General features: G+C 44.0%; 1 protein-coding gene across 2 annotated transcripts in view; it reads left to right on the forward strand.

Moving 5' to 3' along the window:
- The first annotated feature begins 321 nt into the window (after positions 1-321).
- Positions 322-16,735, forward strand: part of CEMIP2 (cell migration inducing hyaluronidase 2) — a 135,592-nt gene continuing 119,178 nt past the window's right edge. Inside the window, exon 1 of one of the 2 annotated variants that reach the window (XM_073634510.1) lies at positions 322-800. The gene's annotated coding sequence lies outside the window, so the exon portion shown is untranslated. Of the gene's footprint in view, positions 801-897; positions 1,039-16,735 lie in introns of those variants that run through there. The other variant, XM_073634516.1, reaches the window with a different exon arrangement.

Genomic DNA, 16,735 nt, shown 5'->3' on the forward strand with positions numbered 1-16,735 from the left:
CGGGGACAGTTGGGAGCTATGTAAATAGCTTGTAATGCCATAAAAGATTAATACGTAGAGCAGAAGTTAACGCATTTCAGCCTTAATGGCCTTGTTCACAACAAAATAAAACGTACAAAATCTGCAGGGGATCCAATAATTCTTTTCCCTGCCGTATGTTGTCTGATCCAGCTGCTAACAAGGTTGCACTGACCACCACTGGTGAGGAGTTGTCCTATGTGTGGAGCACAGAAGTGTCAGCAACATGTGTAGAGTAGAAGAGGCAGGGTGCAGTGTGTAGTTGTTCCAGTAGAGGCGCTGTGTGGGCAGAGCCGATGATGATGATGATCCCGGGCTCCTCCCCCAGGGCTCTAGCAGACACATATATATATGGTCAGCCCTGTCCGCTGTAATGTAGACACTGAGATTGAGGATCCTGTAGGAGAGCATTGTGTAGCTCGCTCCCCCTTCCTCTCCTCTGTGTCTTCTTCACTTCCTCCTTCACTTAGTGACAGAGCCTGTGGCCGGCTCCTGCACAGGGGACGCCCCCGGCCGGCACACATACACACACAATACAAAGTGAATAAAGCGGCTGCCCCATAATAAAGCAGCAGCTCCTTTGTTGTGTGAAGGAGGCTCCAGCAGGTCGGGGTGGGGAAGGCGGCCGAGACGTCATTTCTGGGAGGAAAACTTTGTACACCTAATAAGCAACCGGTGCCTTATGTGAGGAGGAGAGGAGAAGAGGAACCCGGGGACTGTGCCATGGGAAGGAGGGCAGCAGACAGCCTGGTGCGAGTGTGAGCCAACCATCCTCAGCCCCGGTAAGTGGTCGCTGTGTGTGTGTGTGTGTGTGTGTATGTGTGGGGGGAGGGCAGAGAGGTCTCATGTGATTCATCCCGCTGAGGACTTGTATGGGCACAGCAGGCTGGGAGCTCTGATCACATGACCTGCTGCTGTCCTTGCTCCTCCAAGAAGGTGCTGGTGAACCACAAGTGGCAGCATTCTCCTCTCAGCCTGGAGAACCATTTGCAGAACTTCCAGGGAGCTCATGGTCCATGGGTATGAATGCCAAGGAATGATAGGGCGTATTTCACAACTATTCTATAGGACTGTACATTGTTTCCAGTAATGACAGTCACAAGAAATCCATTAGTCATTATGTAGAAAGTTAAACTTGGATTGCTTGCCTGGTGTTCAGCGAAGGGAATGCTATTGGTCTTTGGAAAAGTGCCTTCTTCCATTGGGGGTCAGTGGAGAAAAGCCTTGGTCATTGGTGAGGGGGAGGACTACCTTATGGTGGTGGCCATCATTGGAAGAAGGTTCCCCTTTAGTTTTGTGGCAATTGGGAAAATGCTCTTGACATTGGTGGTCAGTGAGGGAAGGACCATAGTCTGTTGGAGGTCAGTGAGGGAAGGACCATAGTCTGTTGGAGGTCAGTGAGGGAAGGACCATAGTCTGTTGGAGGTCAGTGAGGGAAGGACCATAGTCTGTTGGAGGTCAGTGAGGGAAGGACCATAGTCTGTTGGAGGTCAGTGAGGGAAGGACCATAGTCTGTTGGAGGTCAGTGAGGGAAGGACCATAGTCTGTTGGAGGTCAGTGAGGGAAGGACCATAGTCTGTTGGAGGTCAGTGAGGGAAGGACCATAGTCTGTTGGAGGTCAGTGAGGGAAGGACCATAGTCTGTTGGAGGTCAGTGAGGGAAGGACCATAGTCTGTTGGAGGTCAGTGAGGGAAGGACCATAGTCTGTTGGCGGTCAGTGAGGGAAGGACCATAGTCTGTTGGCGGTCAGTGAGGGAAGGACCATAGTCTGTTGGAGGTCAGTGAGGGAAGGACCATAGTCTGTTGGCGGTCAGTGAGGGAAGGACCATAGTCTGTTGGCGGTCAGTGAGGGAAGGACCATAGTCTGTTGGCGGTCAGTGAGGGAAGGACCATAGTCTGTTGGCGGTCAGTGAGGGAAGGACCATAGTCTGTTGGCGGTCAGTGAGGGAAGGACCATAGTCTGTTGGAGGTCAGTGAGGGAAGGACCATAGTCTGTTGGAGGTCAGTGAGGGAAGGACCATAGTCTGTTGGAGGTCAGTGAGGGAAGGACCATAGTCTGTTGGAGGTCAGTGAGGGAAGGACCATAGTCTGTTGGAGGTCAGTGAGGGAAGGACCATAGTCTGTTGGAGGTCAGTGAGGGAAGGACCATAGTCTGTTGGAGGTCAGTGAGGGAAGGACCATAGTCTGTTGGAGGTCAGTGAGGGAAGGACCATAGTCTGTTGGAGGTCAGTGAGGGAAGGACCATAGTCTGTTGGAGGTCAGTGAGGGAAGGACCATAGTCTGTTGGAGGTCAGTGAGGGAAGGACCATATTCTGTTGGAGGTCAGTGAGGGAAGGACCATAGTCTGTTGGCGGTCAGTGAGGGAAGGACCATAGTCTGTTGGAGGTCAGTGAGGGAAGGACCATAGTCTGTTGGAGGTCAGTGAGGGAAGGACCATATTCTGTTGGAGGTCAGTGAGGGAAGGACCATATTCTGTTGGAGGTCAGTGAGGGAAGGACCATATTCTGTTGGAGGTCAGTGAGGGAAGGACCATATTCTGTTGGAGGTCAGTGAGGGAAGGACCATATTCTGTTGGAGGTCAGTGAGGGAAGGACCATATTCTGTTGGAGGTCAGTGAGGGAAGGACCATATTCTGTTGGAGGTCAGTGAGGGAAGGACCATATTCTGTTGGAGGTCAGTGAGGGAAGGACCATATTCTGTTGGAGGTCAGTGAGGGAAGGACCATATTCTGTTGGAGGTCAGTGAAGGAAGGACCATATTCTGTTGGAGGTCAGTGAGGGAAGGACCATATTCTGTTGGAGGTCAGTGAGGGAAGGACCATATTCTGTTGGCGGTCAGTTGGGGGAAGGACCATATTCTGTTGGCGGTCAGTTGGGGGAAGGACCATATTCTGTTGGCGGTCAGTTGGGGGAAGGACCATATTCTGTTGGCGGTCAGTTGGGGGAAGGACCATATTCTGTTGGCGGTCAGTTGGGGGAAGGACCGCTTTCTGTTGGCGGTCAGTTGGGGGAAGGACCGCTTTCTGTTGGCGGTCAGTTGGGGGAAGGACCGCTTTCTGTTGGCGGTCAGTTGGGGGAAGGACCGCTTTCTGTTGGCGGTCAGTTGGGGGAAGGACCGCTTTCTGTTGGCGGTCAGTTGGGGGAAGGACCGCTTTCTGTTGGCGGTCAGTTGGGGGAAGGACCGCTTTCTGTTGGCGGTCAGTTGGGGGAAGGACCGCTTTCTGTTGGCGGTCAGTTGGGGGAAGGACCGCTTTCTGTTGGCGGTCAGTTGGGGGAAGGACCGCTTTCTGTTGGCGGTCAGTTGGGGGAAGGACCGCTTTCTGTTGGCGGTCAGTTGGAGGAAGGACCGCTTTCTGTTGGCGGTCAGTTGGAGGAAGGACCGCTTTCTGTTGGCGGTCAGTTGGAGGAAGGACCGCTTTCTGTTGGCGGTCAGTTGGAGGAAGGACCGCTTTCTGTTGGCGGTCAGTTGGAGGAAGGACCGCTTTCTGTTGGCGGTCAGTTGGAGGAAGGACCGCTTTCTGTTGGCGGTCAGTTGGAGGAAGGACCGCTTTCTGTTGGCGGTCAGTTGGAGGAAGGACCGCTTTCTGTTGGCGGTCAGTTGGAGGAAGGACCGCTTTCTGTTGGCGGTCAGTTGGAGGAAGGACCGCTTTCTGTTGGCGGTCAGTTGGAGGAAGGACCGCTTTCTGTTGGCGGTCAGTTGGAGGAAGGACAGCTTTCTGTTGGCGGTCAGTGGGAGGAAGGACCGCTTTCTGTTGGCGGTCAGTTGGAGGAAGGACCGCTTTCTGTTGGCGGTCAGTTGGAGGAAGGACCGCTTTCTGTTGGCGGTCAGTTGGAGGAAGGACCGCTTTCTGTTGGCGGTCAGTTGGGGGAAGGACCGCTTTCTGTTGGCGGTCAGTGGGAACAATACTCCTTACAATGATGGTAAGTGAGAGAAGAACCTCCCTAGGTTGGTGGTCATTGAAATGACCTCCTTTACTTTGTCAGTGAGAAAATTTTCCTGTAAATTGGTAGTGGGAGAGAGACTACCTTACGTTTGTGGTCAGTGGGAGCAATATTCCTTACAATGATGGCCAGGGAGAGGTGACCACCCTACGTTGGTGGTCATTGAAAGAAAGACCACTTTCTACTTGTAGTTATTGGTAAAATGTGTCTTACATTAATGGTCAGTGGATAAAGGAACAGCTTACATATGAGATTTTTGAGAACAATACTCCTTACAATGATGGTCAGTGGGTGAAGGATCACCCTACATTGGTGGTCTCTGAAATAAGAACCTTTTTGCACTTGTAGTCAGTTGGAACAATGCTTCTTACATTGGTGGTCAGTGAGAGAAGGAACACATTATGATGGTCATTGAAGGGCCCCTTTACTTTGAACAAGAAGGACTCCTTTACTTTGTGGTCAAGTGAAAGTAGTATCACCTTACAGTGGTGGTCATTGGAAGAAGGTCCCCTTGCACTGGTGGTCAGTGGAACAATGCTCATTACATTGGTGGTCAGTGGAGAAGGATTACCCTATAGTGTTGGTCATCGGAAGAAGTGCTTGCTTATGTTGGTGGTCAGTGGAAACAGTGCTCCTTACAGTGGTGGCCAGTGGGAGAAGGAATACTTTACAGCAGGGGTATGCAACCTTAAAGAGATGGAGATCTACCTCAACAACATGGGAGAAATCAAAGCTCACTAGACAGAGTCACCTCCTCACACCAGTTGTAAACCTGTAATTGCCGTACTACCGTGTCCCCTCCTCAGCACCCGTCAAACACACTCAGATTGCTTTTTAGAGGAGCAGCAGTGCTTGCTGCACTTGCAAATGAGTCAGTTGCTTTTGACAGCAGCACTGTTAGGGCTCGTTTACACTTAAAACCCTGTGGTTGAGTTGTGGTTTTACCGCCCCAATCCCTACACCCTTTAGCTGCTGAGGCAGCAGCCAAAGGTGTACACATGCTGCAGCAGGAATTAAGCCCCTTGTTGCTTTTGGTGCATGCTACTGTCTGCCAATTACGACCCATTCAAGTAAATGGGGCCACACCGCATGACAGGGACAGGAGCCAGCACTATGGCTTATGCAGCTCTTGCCCCTAATACAGCTCCAACTTTACAAGTAGTCCTTCTGCGTTGCACTTTGTTTGATGATCTGGAATGGCAGGTAAGCAAGCCCAGACAGCTATCTACAGGTTGCTGACTCCTGCTTCACAGTGTTGGTCATTGGATGAAGGGTCTGCATATGTTGGTTGTCAGTGCTTAGAATGCTACGTACATTGGTAGTCAGTGGGAGAAGGAACACATTATACTGATGATCATTAGTAGAAGAGACCCCTTATCTTGGTGATCAGTGATAGAAGCACCACCTTATATCGGTGGTCTTTGGAAGAAGGGCTTCTTCTCTGGTGGTCAGTGGGAACATTGCTCCTTACATTGGTGGTCAGGACCACCTTAGAATGAAAGTACTTGAAAGAAATCCCCCCCCCCCCCTCCCCTTTCTTTGGTTGTCAGTGAAAGAAGTGTCACCTTACATTGGTGGTCCTGTGAAGAAGGCTCCTTTTGCACTGGTGGTCAGTGTGGAAAATACTCCTTCCATTGATGGCCAATGGGAAGAATGATCCCTTACAGATGGCTATAGAGAACGTTAGTTTCAATGGTAATATATCTGAAAGGCTGACATGGCTAATTGCTCTAGGAAACTTAGTAGTTGAGAATGTCTGCTCCAGCATGAGATCATGATTCAGAATTTTTAAATAAACTTTTAGTGAGGCAGAGTTGTCACAGTGTTACAAGAGAGCTGCTTTTCAGAATTTTCACATTACAGGGGAGAGAGCTTCTCTATTTTGTCCTGTCAGAGTCATGCTAAAACAATCCTGCTCAATGCCAGCTGTCATACAGTTATTCTGATGCAGTTGGCTTCAGTACTTGAGTCACTGGCTTGGAGCAAATATACACAGATCAAAAAAGTCAGAAGTCCTTATCTACTTGCTAGTTCTGGGTCAGGAAATCAAAGTTATGAAGCAAGAGGGTTACCATGACAGCTAGGCAACCTACATTGTTCAGAAGGGAAAGATCAGCAATGGCAGCATCTGGGATTCCTTCATAAATGGATTCCGGTAAAGATTGCAGCCATGGTACTAGAAAGTTGTTAGAATGCAGTCATTTAGAAAAGGACAAGTTTCATGTCAGTATAAAAAGCAAAGTGGTCTGCAGCTTACTGCCTGTAGTCTGAGAATCCCAAAGGGCACCTGAACAGCTGCTGGACACCAAAGGTAGCTGTACAGTCAAGAGCTTGAGATTAGAAGGCTTCTGGCAAGTTTCAGGTTTGCAGTGATTGCTCCTGTCTCTATGTGTACTTATGGAGTGTGAGATTGTTGTGTGCTCAGGCTTGTATGTGTGTGGTAGAGGTAGCAGCTGGGATTCAAGGCTTTTGTTCTACTGTTTTTAACCATTTGCTCCCTGTCAGACAGACGTTTGTACTTGGTGGTCTCAGCATAAGATTAGTGTGGTGTTTACTGGGCACACACTCTTTGGTTGCAGAAATTAGTATATACTATAGGAAAAGTCATGGCAATGATGGTATGTTTAAATTTGCTAAAAGCAAGCTGTCCTGTACTGTAGTTTTGATGGTCAAAAGTAAGTGATATTGCCTTTATTGTGCAAGATTTTTTTTTATTGTAGTAGTAGTAGTAGTATTATTATTATTATTATTATTATTATTATTACTTCTACTACATTTGGGTAACAGATCTTTCACCCTCAAAATGGTAAAACGCATAGCTCTGCATACTCAAATAACTTTGCACACTGCAATTGCTAAAATCCAGTTACAGTATTTCAGGGGTCTCCAAACTTTCCAAAGAAAGGGCCAGTTTACTGTCCTTGAGACTTTAGGGGGGTCGGACTGTGCCTAGTGGAAGTAAACCATGCCCGATCTTTAGTATTAGCGGGAAAAACAGTTGGTGTCAGTGGGAGGCATAGTTGCCCATTTTTGTTGGTGGAAAAAATGAAGCCCTATTGGAGTCATTGGAAGGAATAGTGCCCCATTGTTGGTAACATTGGGAGGTATAATGACTTGTCCGTGGAAGGAATAGTGCCCAAATGTTGGTGTTAGAGGGTGGAATAATGCCTCAAGGGCTGAATTAAAGCAAGTAAAGGGCCGCAGTTTGGAGACCACTGCAGTATTTTAATGAATAGTGACATTTTCCACCTTCTGGATTTTTTTTAGGTCTCTTGCACACAGCTGCCTAGGACCATATAGTGTAAAGTCTAGGCATATTTCCCTGCTTGGGAACAACAGGTGCTGTGTACAGTCACACAATTATTATTATGCAGGATTTATATAGCACCAACAGTTTGCTCAGGACTCTACAACATGAGGGCAGACAGTACAGTAACAATACATTTAAATACAGGAGAAAACAGAGGGCCCTGCTCGTTTGAGCTTACAATCTAGGAGAATGGCTATGTGGGTATACACTGGTAACGCATGCATGCTGACAGATGTAAAACCCCAAACAGTCTGCTTTACATTGTACCACACCAGGTGGCTGTGTGCATGAACCTTTAGGCACTGGTGACTGAGCCTCTATTCCAAGTGCCTCCTGCTAAGGTTATGTCACCAGTGCCTCCTAGGCAGTTCTCTGGTATGAAATGCAAGTTCTTACAAACTCTTGGGACCTTCTTGCCTTCCATGCCAGATTGCTTACGTCCACATGCACAAGATTTGGCATCGGTGGGCCAGTCTTAGAAAGCGGGAAGAAGAAGCCATATTAATTAAAATGGTGGCACTGGATCCTAAAGCTTGGACTGGACAGAGTAGTCAAAGGTGGGTTTTTTTTGTACAGCAGGGTAATAAGGCTATTTGGCTTTCGGAAAAATGACAGTTAATTATGCGATCCCTAAATAACAGGTGAGAACATGGGAGGTCCACTTTAAGGAATGATTCTTAGTACAAAAAATTCCCATAATGCATCAGTAACAATTACTGCAAATTTCCAGCATACTGGAAAATATGTGCAGCTTGCCATTACCATTGTGCTTTGAATCAGGTAAGGTTAAGGCGGACTTACCTTTTATGTCATTTTGGGCGAGGAACATGCCAGTTTGGTATTTTCTCACTAAACACTTTATTTGGCATGTTTGTAGGTTCATGAAAGATCTGCTGGTCAATAGTCCGCTTCAGGGTTAAAGATATTGCCTACTTCTTTTGACATATATGGATATCTGTATACATAGAAGTAAGCATTGCAGTAAAAAAAAATATTCCATTGCCTGAATATATAAATTTCCTTATGGGTCTTGGCACAGCAAGCTCTGGTTCACTTACCACAAGTATTGGAGCAATGGCACTCAGGAACAGAATTCCTTATATCAAATTATTTGCAGATGTGTGTGTCCATGATTAATAAAAACTTGGACACATCCAGAAAATGGATATTACTGAGAGAAAAAGAATTCATGATTCTGCAATTATCACTCTAAGCTTTTGTAATACTGCAAACTTTGCTACATGGATGTTTTCATTATTGAGCTACATTGTTGCATAGCTATGTAGGTTGGAACATTGAAACAAGATAGTAAGCAGGCCATTAGCGTGTCTACCTAAGGACTGCTCATCTAGATGTATCCTTTTATTTATTTTTACTGAAACAAAAAAGCTAAAAATTTGTTTGTAGCATGTGGCAAACTGGTTAGCAGGGGTTTGGTTTTTTTTGTTTGTTTTTTGTTTTGGGCTTCTGAAAAAGTTTCTGCAGGGGACACATCTGATTGAATTTCTCTGTGTCTATGTAAGTTTTGTTCTGTGTTTCTTCATACAACCAATCAGCATAAATAACCAAAAAAAGCCTGCACTGGTGTCTTTGGAAAAATGATTGGTTGCTAGCAATGTGAACGCTATACAGAGGGGTCCAAAAAATGTATCCACACTTCTACATGGAAAAATGTTATTACTAGATTTATATAAACATCAAAGGGTAGCTGTAAGTAATGTTTGAATTATGCAATCATATTCCGAGCCAGTCTCTATAACATTGTTCCAGGATGTTGAATAGGACATAGAGGTGCTGTGGAATTCCCTCCACTTTCCCTGGACTTAACACCCCTCAATTTCTATCTGGGGGGACACTAAATGAAGTGGCGTGGCGTAGAAAACCACCAACACCTACTGCACTACGGGAAGAAATTGAAACCTCATGCAGTGCAATTCCTGTGGACACTCTAGCCAATGTTGTTCATGCACTAGTTCCTCCAAATCAAGTGTCTGGATGCTAATGGTGACCACTTTGAGCACTTAATGTGATTGCATAATTCAAACATGACTTTACAGCTACCCTTTGTTTTTTTATTAATATATTTTTCATGTTGACGTGTGGATACATTTTTCTTGGGCCCTTCTATATAAATCTTCTAAAAGACACACAAAATTAATATGCAGTGCCAGTAAGTGGAATCAACCATTTGGCACTGAGCGCACGCAAATTTGCAACCTCTTGGATGCCGAGCCTTGACGCCGACTGGCCGCATATTTGCATGAACTAGTGCCAACAGTGCTGTGCGAAGAGCGCGCTCTCGTCAGAGTGACTGGCGGCTCATGGAAAGTTCCTGATCGCTGCTTGCAATCAAGACTTTTCCAATCATGTGACCGCCATGACAAGCCATCACTTGCCTGAAGGGCCCCTGCGTGGCTCTGAAATGGTGCACCACTTTGTGATGTGATCATAGAATAAAAATCCGTTTGCATGCTATTTTTTTGATCCATGGTGTGGTGGCAAGTATCTGCATTGCGCCATGGCAGCCAGTCATGGCGGTCACATGGCCATAAGCCCCACCCCACCTCCCAGCATAGCAAACCTCTTAAATGGTTGGCGGCAGCTGGCACCAAGGGGTTAAATACTCTACAGAAAAATGGAAATACTATAATCCAATGTCCTACAATAATGTAATGTCCAAAAGTGATCAACTTCTTAAAATTCCAAATTGTACAATTCCATATAAAAACTACACCACAGTCATCAATGTCTTTCTCACCACCAAGTGTATACAAGGAGGCTTACCAGATAATAAAGACTCGTTTTACTAACCTTAGCAGTAGACCTCCTCCGTATATCTAAAGTGGTAACCTGTAAAGGATTTTAAAGGCTTTTAAAAATATATGTGGTTTGTCACTGCTGGACATTTGTGCGCAATTTTAAAGCATGTTGTGTTTGGTATCCATGTACTCGTTTGAAAAATAGCTGCTCAAATCCTGTGTGGGAAAAAAACAATGCAACACCCACCATTTTTAACTGTAAGGCCTTTGCTATAAAAAAATATATAATGGTCTTTAAAAAAATATATAATGTCTGGGGGTTTAAAGTAATTTTCTAGCCAAAAAAAAAAATGTTTCATGTAAACAAAGTGTCAGAAAGGGCTTTGTCTTCAAGTGGTTAGAAGAGTGGGTAATGTGTGACATAAGCTTCTAATGTTGTGCATAAAATGCCAGGACAGTTCAACCCCCCCCCCCCCCCCAAATGACCCCTTTTTGGAAAGTTGGCCCCCTCCAAGCTATTTGCTGAGAGGCATGTTGAGTCCATGGAATATTTTATACTTTGACACAAGTTTTGGGAAAATTTCAAACTTTTTTTGTGCACAAAGTTGTCACTAAATGATATATTGCTCAAACATGGCATGGCTGTATGTGGAATTACACCCCAAAATACATTCTGTTGCTTCTTCTTAGTACAGGGATACCACATGTGTGGGACTTTTTGGGAGCCTAGCCGCGTACTTGGCCCGAAAACCAATCACCGCCTTCAGGATTTCTAAAGGCGTAAAATGGTGATTTCACTCCTCACTACCTATCACAGTTACGGAGGCCATGAAATGTCCAATAGCACAAAATCCCCCCAAATGACCACATTTTGGAAAGTAGACACCCCAAGCTATTTGCCGAGAGGCATGGTGAGTATTTTGCAGCTCTCATTTGTTTTTGAAAATGAAGAAAGAAAAGAAAAATTTTTTTTTTTTTTTTCTATCTTTTTTCAATTTTCAAAACTTTGTGACAAAAAGCGAGATCCGCAAAATACTCACTATACCTCTCAGCAAATAGCTTGGGGTGTCTACTTTCCAAAATGGGGTCATTTGGGGGGGGGGGGGGGTGTTGCCATCTGGGCATTCCATGGCCTACGAAACTGTGATAGGTAGTGAGGAGTGAAATAAAAAAATTACGCCATTAGAAATCCTGAAGGCGGTGATTGGTTTTTGGGGTCCCGTATGCGGCTAGACTGCCAAAAAGTCCCACACATGTGGTATTCCTGTACTCAGGAGAAGCAGCAGAATGTATTTTGGGGTGTAGTTCCACATATGCCCATGGCAAGTATGAACAATATATCATTAACTTTGTGTAAAAAAAAAAAAAAAAAAAAAATTGTAATTTATATTATAATATTGTAAATATGTGGCAAAATAAAATATATCGCAGAGGCAATCTAATACCATCAAAAGAAAGCTCAGTCTGTGTAAAAAAAAAAAGACGTACATTTTGTTTGGGTACAGCATTGCATGACGGCGCAATTACCAGTTAAAGCAGCGCAGTGCCAAATTGTAAAAAGTGCTCCGGTCATTGAGCAGCCAAATCCTCTGGGGCTGAAGTGGTTAAACTTAGCTTACTATCTGTCAAGTTAAATTGTTCAGGGGAGGTTGTAAAATGTCCCATGCACATTAGAGCTCCACTCACTTTTACAACTTGGTCTTAAGGCCTCATGCTCACTGGATGTTATAATAACCTTATAAAAACACCAGTAGCTTTGCAGTGAATTTTTCAACATTTTTGCAATAGCGTTTAACACTTTTTTTTTTTTTTTTTTTTTTTCCCAATGGGTCATAAACATTAAAGGCTGAGACACGTTTTTAGGTGTTTGATGTTAAAGCGTTTTTACAGCTGAAAAACTCCCCTCAAAACTCACTAGTTTTGTTTTTTTTTTTACACCCCAGCAAAAAAACAGTTGATAACAGCCTATGTGTGCATGGACACATAGGATAACATGCTGGAGATTTTGACTGTAGAAAAAAAATGTCTGAAGCCAAAAACAGCAGCTGTAAAAAAAAAAAAAAAAAACGTCCGGTGTGCCTAAGGCCTTAAGGAAAGACCACCCCTTCACCACTCATTTTTGGATAACAACAAATTATTTTTTTTTTTTCCTTTCTTACCTTAACCACTTCAGCCCCAGAAGAATTTACCCCCTTCCTGACCAGAGCACTTTTTGCGTCGCTTTAACTGACAATTGTGCGGTCGTGCGACGTGGCTCCCAAACAAAATTGATGTCCTTTTTTTCCCACAAATAGAGCTTTCTTTTGGTGGTATTTGATCGCCTCTGCGGTTTTTATTTTTTGCGCTATAAACAAAAATAGAGCGACAATTTTGAAAAAAAATGCATTATTTTTTACTTTTTGCTATAATAAATATCCCCCAAAAATATATAAAAAACCAATTTTCTTCCTCAGTTTAGGCCGATACATATTCTTCTACATATTTGTGGTAAAAAAAATCGCAATAAGCGATTATTGATCAGTTTGCGCAAAAGTTATAGCGTTTACAAAATAGGGGTTCGTTTTATGGCATTTTTAGTAATAATTTTTTTTATAAATGGCGGCGATCAGCATTTTTTTTTGTGACTGCGACATTATGGCGGACACATCGGACATTTTTGACACATTTTTGGGACCATTGTCATTTATACAGCAATCAGTGCTATAAAAATGCCCTGAGTCCTGTGTAAATTACACTGGCAGTGAATGGGTTAACCACTAGGTGGCAGTGTAGGGGTTAAGTGAGTCCTAGGGGCGTGTTTCTAACTGTGGGGGGGTGGCTACATGTTACACATCACTGATCTCTGCTCCGATGACAGGGAGCAGAGATCGGGTGACACTGTCACTAGGCAGAATGGGGAGATGCTGTTTACATCAGCATCTCTCCGTTCTTCCTCCCCGTGAGGTGATCATGGGTATCCCCGCGGCGATCGAGTCCGCAGGTCCCGTGACCTGACTCACAGAGCTTGCCACGGGAGTGCGCCCTGCCTCTTTAAGGGCAACGTACAGGTACGTGGTTTTGCCTGTACGAGCCCTTCTGCCACAGTATATCTGCATGGGCGGTCGGCAAGCAGTTAAATGAAGTACATAATGTACTTCTGTCCTAACTTGTCATGGCCCAGGGTGTCTTTCCTCCTGCTCCCCCGCTGTCTTCTGGGACGTGTGTGTGTGTCCCAGAAGACGATGGGGCCATTTAGAAAGCGTTGTGCATGTGCAGTAGGAAACCAGCGATGAAGTCTTCACTGCCGGTTTCCCTTAGTTAGAATGGCGGTGGCTGCACCTGATCCGATGGATGGATCGGCCTGGGGGGGCCGACATCACGGGCTCCCTGGACAGGTAAGTGTCCTTATTAAAAGTCAGCCGCTAGAGTGTTTGTAGCGGCTGACTTTAAATAAATTAAATAAATAAAAAAATTTGTGGCTGGAACACTGCTTTAAGCCTAGATAGTTTAGGCTTGGTATCATGAGCGTGTAAATATTTAATGCTAATCCAAAGAGCAGACATGAGGCACACATGAAGTGTTCTGAAAAGTTGTATTGTCCTCCTGTATTGCAAATCTTTATGCGGGTACAAATTTCTGTGTGTCTTTTTAACTTAATTAGCTACTTGATTGAAGTCACCCCTACATGCCATATCCCCCTCCCTCCAAAGTCTGAGATTTGGATGGAATTCTTGTTTGGACTGTGTGCTTACAACCATATTTCCTGCAACACAAGGCATTAGCTCTTAGATTAGGAAGATCTCTAGCTCAATTAACATGTCTGTGTTTAGTTTTATATTCATCACTTGATTAGATCTGGATTCTTAGTTCCTGTCTGAAATACATTAGAAGCCTGCTTTAACAACTGGCTACAAACCCAGGGAAGAATTTAGTTTGGTATTCTGTATTTTTTATAGTCAACTTTTTTTTTTTAAAGCTTTTTATTGTATTTTCCCTAATAACCTATAGGCTACATTCTCATAAAGACATCAGCAGGATTTGACTTCTTTGTTATGCTAATACCAACAGGAGGTCAAAAGAATTGGCTTGCATTGACCTAAGGTATTTGAAAGGTATTCAGAACTTCATAAACTGCCAAACTCACGGACAGAATGTTAAAGTGCATTCTAAACAGGACAACATTTACTAGCCAAACAGTCATAACAATGCCTGGCATGCAATAAAGTGTACTCAGGTCAAGTTGCAAAATTTTCCTTAGATCTAACTTTACAGACAAAGGGGGGCTGTATACATCCTGATAAAAACAAGCAGCATGTTTTTTGACATTGCCTTCAATAATGTAACTGTGCAGGGGGCCAAGAATGAGTATTGGGAGTTCTTGTTCCGAGACATTGATACATATTGGCAAATGTGTGCATCCCTTAACTTCTCACTGAGCATGTACTGCATCTATTAACTGGTTGAGTCAGGTAAAAGGGCATGCCAGGTCCATTGAAAGCCAGATCTTGTATAGAAAGCCAAAAACGACACCACACCTTTTTCTGAGAAAGTTCTGCTACCAGCCAACCATAGAGAAGCTCAAACATGCTAGGAAAGTGTAGTCTGACTTTCTTTTCTAACATATGGGGGTTATTTACTAAAACTGGAGAGTGCAAAATCTGATGCATCTCTTTGTAGAAACCAATCTGCTTCCAGGTTTTAGCCCTCATTCACACTGAAGGCGGGATTGAAATCGTGCGAATTTAGCCAAACTCGCACGATTTCAAACCCGCATTTTAGTGCGAGTTTGGGGGAGATTTTGAAAGACATCTGTGCGGGTTCATGCACAGATGTCTATTGAAATCGCCCCCGAAGTCACCAAAAGTAGTGCAGGAACTACTTTTGGAAATCTGTGCGGCGCTGTTGCCAGCAATAGGCTACAGTTTGGCATGTGATTTGACATGTCAAATTGTGCCGATGTGAACGGGGGCTTATTGTCAAAGTTTAATTGAACAAGCTGAAGTTAGAAGATGATTGGCTACCTTGTACAGCTGATTCTGAGTGCTCCAGTTTTAGGAAATCTTACCCAATATATGTTCCAGCCAAATATACATGTGATGACAGTTGACAGACTAAGATTGGCACCCACATTGAACTTCTGTAATATGTCACAACATGGATTGAAAAATTATGACTCTATACACTGTCAGATGTGATCATTACATGACTGGATCTTCCAGCTCATCCAGTTAAATGGGTGGCTGACTTTCTAGCTGAATCTAAAACATCTGGGTATTGGATGCTAAAGGTAAATAAGACTTATGTAAAAATGACCAACTGTGTACAGGCAGGTTATGCAGAGGTAAATTGCCATTAATGTGGCACCTAAATTTGATGCCCTGAAGTGTATGTAAAGCCAATCCTTGCCTTTTTTTTTGGATCGAGTAATAGTTAAAACTCCTGACAGCTTTTTATGTGTTCTGTTAGGGAGATTTTCCTTCACTTCCTGTTCTAGCCACTTGAAGGAAACGCAATTTTTTTTAGAAAAAAAAAATGCACTTTAATGAATTGAAGAGAAAAACAAAATAAAAACACAATATATACCCCATTTTTTTTGTATAATATGAAAGATAATGTTATGCTGTATAAATGGATATCCAACCTGTCAAGCTTTAAAATTGCGCACACTCGTGAAATGGCAACAAACTACGGTACTTAAAAAAAAAAAAAAAAAAATCCATAGACGACGCTACTCTTTTTGTTGAGTTACAGACGATTACCTGTTTATAGTGACAGAGGAGGTCTAGTGAAAGAATTATTGCTCTTGCTCTAATGTTTGTGGCGATACCTCACATGTGTGGTGTGAACACAGTTTGCGTTTGTGTACGTGACTTGCATATGCTTTCGCTTCTGTGTGTGAGCACAGAAGGATGGAGGCGCTCTTACTTTTTTTTTTAAATTTACACAGTCCCTTAATTTTTTTTTTTTTTTTATTATGACTTTTATTCCTATTACAAGGACTGTAAACATCCCTTATAATAGAAATAAGGATAATGGTCCTCCTTTATGGAGAGATCTGGGGTCAAAAGGCTTTCTTTTCGATGCGAATTGCACAGGGGAGCTGTGCGTCTTTTTGTCCGTTTTCAGGTCTGAATTCAGCCCAAAACTTGGGCTGAAATTGAACCTGAAATGGTGAATGGAGATGGACCGGACCCCCTGCTGTGAGCTGCTCCGTTCCTCAGTGTGAGCCCAGCCTTAAAAACAAAAGATCCAAAAAAAAAAAAAAACTGGAAGGGACATCATGACATCACTCTGGTCCTCCAAGGCCATAGAGGACCAGCCAGCCACATCGTTCAATCATTTCTTGGGCGCGTCTGTAAAAACGTCTTTAAAAAATTCCTGAGAAAAAGCAGTGGGGGAAGGTGCCCCCTCCTGATACTTCTGAAAGCGATCCAGCGGCTATTGAGCCAATTGGACTGCTTTCCTGAGAGAGCCAGCCACCAGCTGAAGAAAAAAAAGCTTCAGCCATAAACCTGGTAAACCACTTGCAAACCGCAATGTATATATACACACGCATTGGGGTCAGCAAGTGGCTAGAGAAACAGCACGAAGTAAGAGCATGCTTCTCACAGATGGTGTATCCAAAACAAATAAGATGCTCAGGCCTGACATAGGTCAACAGGCTCTACTTCTAACTAAAATATCACTGGATGGATCGATCCTTTTTTAAAGCATGGCTTCCAGCTCAG

Source organism: Aquarana catesbeiana, linkage group LG01, assembly GCF_042186555.1.
Source record: "Aquarana catesbeiana isolate 2022-GZ linkage group LG01, ASM4218655v1, whole genome shotgun sequence".
In the NCBI taxonomy this organism is placed as follows: domain Eukaryota; kingdom Metazoa; phylum Chordata; class Amphibia; order Anura; family Ranidae; genus Aquarana; species Aquarana catesbeiana.